The following is a 6,000-nucleotide window of genomic DNA, read 5'->3' as shown; positions in this document are numbered from 1 at the left end:
CGTAGGTGCTCGTAAAATACGGGATCACCAAGGACAAGTTTAAAGTAAAAAATTGATTTATTATTTAGAATGTTTTTAACCAGTCATCTTTATAAAGTTTTAATGTTACACAGCGACACAACCAACAACAAAATAAGACCTAAAACCCAAAAATAATTAAATTGTGAGTGTAATGAAAGCGTAATCATATAAACATAATGCTATGACAGAATCTGTATATATTCAAAGGTTGAAGAAAACTATATTGAATGGTAAACAGTGAGTGGATTTAATAGAAAACGTGTGAGCAATATTTTCGTGATACGATATTGTGTCACGTATAGGCGTTGTAGATGTTTGTGGACTTATTTGCCCGATGTAGACATAGAAGGCAAAGGGTGGCCTTGAACTATGACTGGATGGGATAAAGTATGTTTATTAGACAGCATAATCATTCACGAAGTGACCAAGATGTTTTTAAAGAACAGATATTTTAATAAATCTTTAAAAAATGCAAATATGATGTTAGTTAGCTTAAGTTACCTAACCAGTTAGTTTATCTATCAAATGTCTAGCTTAAATTTCCTTGACACCGAATCCCCCCTACAACGCGGTAGACTCGGATCGCGAAATCGAGTTGTAGGAGCATTACGTAAAACCGTTCTTTAAACAATTGAAAAACTATTACTATAATATTTAGTTTAATTTTATAACAACACAATTGCAAAGGTACGCAAAACTAATTATGGAGTTGACAAATCATTACATAAATATAATGCGTTAATTGAGGGTTGGAAATCGCGTTATACGAAAACGCGTTATAGGAGGGATTACGTATAACCTAATCTGTAGACTACGGATAAGACTCAAAAACGTGACTCCTGTACGTCAAAAATATATGGGATTTTTACAGATGGGAGTCATAGTTCGCGCTATGTTTTGTTTCTGAATATCGCTCTAAGCGAGAGCGAACAAATCCACTCAAATATATTATAATAAATGCTCATAGTACCCAGTATGGCCCTCATTTATCAGTCCGATTGACGATGTGATTGACGTGAACATTATCAATTAAAAACCAAGACCAAATATAAAATGATTCACTCAAATGTATACACCAGTATTTCTACCTGTCAAACTGCCAAATGCTAGATTGACACATCTGCTTGCTGGATTGCTAAATACATTATTTTAAAGTTAGCGCACATCTCACGCAAATGTCTGTCTGTGGTACGTTCTATGCCCACAGAGACATAATTTACTTTTTACGACTTTACTTTCTATACTAGTAAACTTTTTACTTTAACTTAAATGAATGTTACAAACCTGATTCTGGGAAAGGCACCTCTGTAAACCAAAGCGTATTTCAATAATTTTAATTTACATATTATAATCGGCTGATATTGGCACTCCCTAATAATGACGTAGTGCCGATGTACCATCCATGTAATTTAAAACAAAACCTTGGCGATTAAAAAGAGAGGCGGAGTTATTTACAGTTCTTCTCTTCCGTTCTACGCCCTTGATTTGAGAACTGGCAGTAAATGTAAAATTAGAAGCATTTAATGTGTATATTTTTTTTGACGTTCATAAGTGTACATTGTGTTACCTACATGAATAAATGATCTTTGACTTTGACTTTTGACTTTTGAATTTATGTAACAGGAGGCAAACGGGCTGGAGGCTCACCTGATGTTAAGTGATAAAGCCGCCCATGGACACTCGCACTGCCAGAAGGCTCACAAGCGCGCATAACATGAAGATGGCTTTCGAAGTCGTTATTGGAAGGTGTTACTGAAGTATCGGGCCTGAGAAACATTTACGCACATGTATGTCCTATAGCATATAACAGACTGTGAAAATAATAACAGGTGCAGTACAAGTACAGTTGCATAACACAATCGTTTCTCGAACTCAGCGTAATTCGAAACCCGGAACATTTGTCAACATCAACTTACGATCTTCTTATGCAAATGAGGGATCGCAGTACGTGATGTCGCCAGTTCTATTCCCGTCACGTAAACGCATCGCACACTGTGTTTACCGTATCTATGACATTTTTAAAGTTCCCTTTTTAGAAACGTGGCATCGAACCTTGGCTTGTTACCGATATAAGAATTGGAAGCTTAAGAGTCTAACCACTCTTGCACTTTTCTAACTAAAGTACACTTTCGTCTCTTTCTGTGAAATTGTTTCACTGTGATAATAAGAGACAAATTATTAGTGTCGTTAAAACTTCAATTAAGTTTTAATTATACGATAAAACTTTTTACAAAACACATATTCGTGAATAGGTATTTAATTTTGAAAAGTCAACTTCATTAACTCATAGGAACTAAAATTGTAAGATATAAACAAATTTACACAATAAATAATAAGATAGAACGCGGTATAGTTTTATACAATAGATAGAACTGAAAGCTATACGATATACATAATAATAATAATAATTAAGCCTCATTTATTCCTTGACACATTCATCCATCTTTACAAAAGATATACACACTAAAAATTTTATACAAAAATAATTGTAATTTTTTTTCAAGGACCTTTTCTAGAGTATAGGTCTCCTCCGACTCCATCTCTCTCTATCTTGAGCATTTTTCTCCCAATATTCCCTAACAATTTATTTAAGCACGTCAGCCCGCCGTACAAGAAGGTGACCTCTCTTTCTTTTCTCTGGAGGCCCTTTGCTACCCTGTTTTTCCATCTGCCATTGTTGAGCGGTGTGGCCAGCCCATTTCTGCTTTAGTTATTTGCAATGGGATTAAGTTTTTGCAGCAATAAATATACATAATTTACACAATATTGCACACAATCTTCGTAGAATTATTTATTTCGGTCTATCTGCGAGGAAATGGTTTGAAATGTTTACGATTTACGCGATTAAAAGAATTTTATGAACCACTTTCGTTTGCTATTTGGCATCGAATGTGTTTCGAAGCTTCTTCAAGGTTTTAAAAATTGTAACTCCTAAATATTATGAATACCTTTTTGTTAAACGCGCATTATGCGTAGAAACTTTTATTTTTTATTGGCAAAGATAGAAATTACACCATAAAAATCAGAATCCACCGAATTCCCCAGATTAGGCCCCCAGCGACTTTTCCTGTTCTCAGACCTCAAGAGAATCCTCGCTGGACCGAAATTTTGCGCTGATTAAGTGATCATGAAACTTAAGTCTAATATGAGGCTAAAGACAAATCGTAATCGCCGGAGAGTATATTGCCAGTTCTTCTCTTCCGTTCTACGCCCTTAATTTGTGAACTGGCACTAGAAGCCTCCCGGAGCCCATCAATCCCCCCCCCCCCCAAAAGTATGAAGATGCAGTTCAAACAGAAATTACCCCAGGGGGGTACCACACGTTTACGCTGTGGAGAATCCCCTTCTGGGCGTCCATCATCGGAACAATTGGTATTCGATGGTGGATGCACAGGCTGCCCTTCGTATTCTGGGGTGGGCAAAAACTGCTCTAAAAACTTATGCATTAATAGGTTTCGATCTCGGGGCAAACGGAAGCATTTACCTAAGGCAACCCCTTCCACGCTCACGGTGGACTTTACAAATGTTAGGGGGCTAAAAACTAACCTAAACGCGGTTCACTTTTACTTAGAAACTGCGAAGCCGGCCTTATTCTTCCTTACTGAGACTCAAATATCCTCCCCGGCTGATACTTCTTACCTCTCCTACCCGGGGTACAAATTGGAACATTCATTTGGAGGATATCTGTTCTCGTCGCCTCGGGACGCTTGAAGGAAGGGACCTATCTAACCTCTGGCTGCGCGTAGACTGCGATGACCATCCGCGATTCTATGCGTGCCTGTATAGGTCCCATAGCGGAAATGACGAAACTAACCGACTCATCGAGCACATTCAAACGGCTACAGATTCCCTGCTCGAAAGGGTTCCTACCGCTGAAATCGTGATACTTGGCGATTTTAACGCCCACCATGCCGATTGGCTTGGCTCTGATACCACCGATCACGCGGGAAGATCCTTTCACGACTTTGCTTTAGCCTACGACCTGACACAAATGGTCCCTGCGATTACGCGAATACCAGATGTGGATGGTCATAAACCCTCTTTGTTGGATCTTCTGCTGACTTCACATCCGGAGAACTATCAAGTCTCTGTTGACCCGCCATTGGGTTCATCAGATCATTGTGTGGTCCGGAGTATTGTGCCTTCTACGCGCCCTTCACGGCCCCGCTTTTTGGGTTGTCGCCGTATTTGGCACTACAAGTCAGCAGATTGGGACGGGATGCGGTCTTTCTTTGCGTCCTACCCTTGGGGGCCTATGTGCTTTTCGTCGGAAGCTCCAGATTCCGTCGCTGCCTCTGTCGCCGAAGTGGTTCTACAGGGCATGGAACTCTTTATTCCATTTTCTGCGGTGCCGATCGGTGGCAAGTCTCAGCCCTGGTTTAAACGTTCTTGCAAGGCGGCCTCGTGTCGAAAGCGAGAATGCTTTAAGGCATGGGCGGAAGCGGCGAAATCTCGTGATGCCAATACCAGCGAACTTAAAAAAGCATATAACTCAGCCTCCAGGTCCTTCAAACGGGAAATCACTAAGGCAAAGTCAGAGCACATTGCCAGATTTGGCGAGAGATTGGCCCAACTCCCTTCAGGTACTCGAGCCTTCTGGTCTCTCGCCAAAGCTGTCCAAGGGAATTTTTGTCAGCCCGCTATTCCACCACTGCACAGGGAGGATGACTCGCTGGCCCACACTGCGAAGGAGAAGGCCGACCTTTTAGGCTGTCTCTTCGCGTCCAACTCGACTTTGGATGACCGAGGAAGATCACCACCGACCATTTCGCGGTGTGATTCTTCGATGCCGGAAATCACATTCCGGCAACGTGCTGTCCGCAGAGCACTATCTTCCTTGGACATTCATAAGTCGAGCGGGCCGGATGGTATCCCCCCAATTGTGCTGCGTACTTGTGCTCCTGAGTTGGCTCCGGTCTTAACGCGCCTTTTCCGGTACCTGTACTCGCTTGGCACTGTCCCGAAGTGCTGGAAAACCGCTTCGATACATCCGATCCCTAAAAAAGGCGATCGCTCTGATCCGTCCAACTATCGCCCAATAGCCATAACCTCCTTGTTCTCCAAAATAATGGAATCCATTGTTAACTGCCAGCTCTTGAGGTATCTAGAGGGCCACCAGCTGATTAGCGATTATCAGTACGGCTTTCGTCGTGGTCGTTCGGCTGGTGACCTTCTTGTATACCTTACACATAGATGGGCAGAGGCAATTGAGTCCAAGGGGGAGGCGCTGGCGGTTAGTTTGGACATAGCGAAAGCCTTCGATCGGGTGTGGCACAGAGCACTGCTCTCGAAGCTTCCAGCCTATGGGCTACCCGAGAAATTATGCAATTGGATCTCCAGCTTCCTGGCCGATCGGAGCATCAAGGTCGTCATCGACGGAGCATGCTCCGACCTTAAACCCGTGAACGCGGGGGTCCCACAAGGCTGTGTTCTATCCCCGACCCTGTTTCTTCTGCATATCAATGATATGTTGCAACTTAGCAACATTCATTGCTATGCGGATGACAGCACTGGGGATACTTTTTACACTGGCCGGGCAGGTATTTCTCGGGCAGTTGTCGATGAGTACCGGAACAAACTTGTGTCTGAAGTCGAAACTCTTCTACGTGGAGTCTCAGACTGGGGCAGACTAAACCTAGTCCAATTTAACCCCAAGAAGACACAAGTTTGCGCGTTTTCCGCTAAAAAAACACCCTTTGTCGCTACTCCTCTTTTCGAAAACACTCTTCTTAAAGCCACAGCCAGCATTGGAATACTTGGCGTTGACATATCGTACGACGTTCAGTTTCGCGGTCACTTGGAGGGAAAGGCTAAATTAGCCTCCAAAAAGCTTGGTGTGCTCAGTAAGGCGAGACGGTACTTCACTCCGGGCCACCGCATGCAACTATATAAAGCGCAAATTTGGCCCCACATGGAGTACTGCTCTCACCTCTGGGCGGGGGCTCCCCAGTACCAGCTCCTTCCACTTGACCGTATTCA

Source organism: Pieris napi, chromosome 17 (assembly GCF_905475465.1).
Source record: "Pieris napi chromosome 17, ilPieNapi1.2, whole genome shotgun sequence".
NCBI lineage: Eukaryota > Metazoa > Arthropoda > Insecta > Lepidoptera > Pieridae > Pieris > Pieris napi.
Note: the sequence above shows the minus strand (reverse complement) of the source record.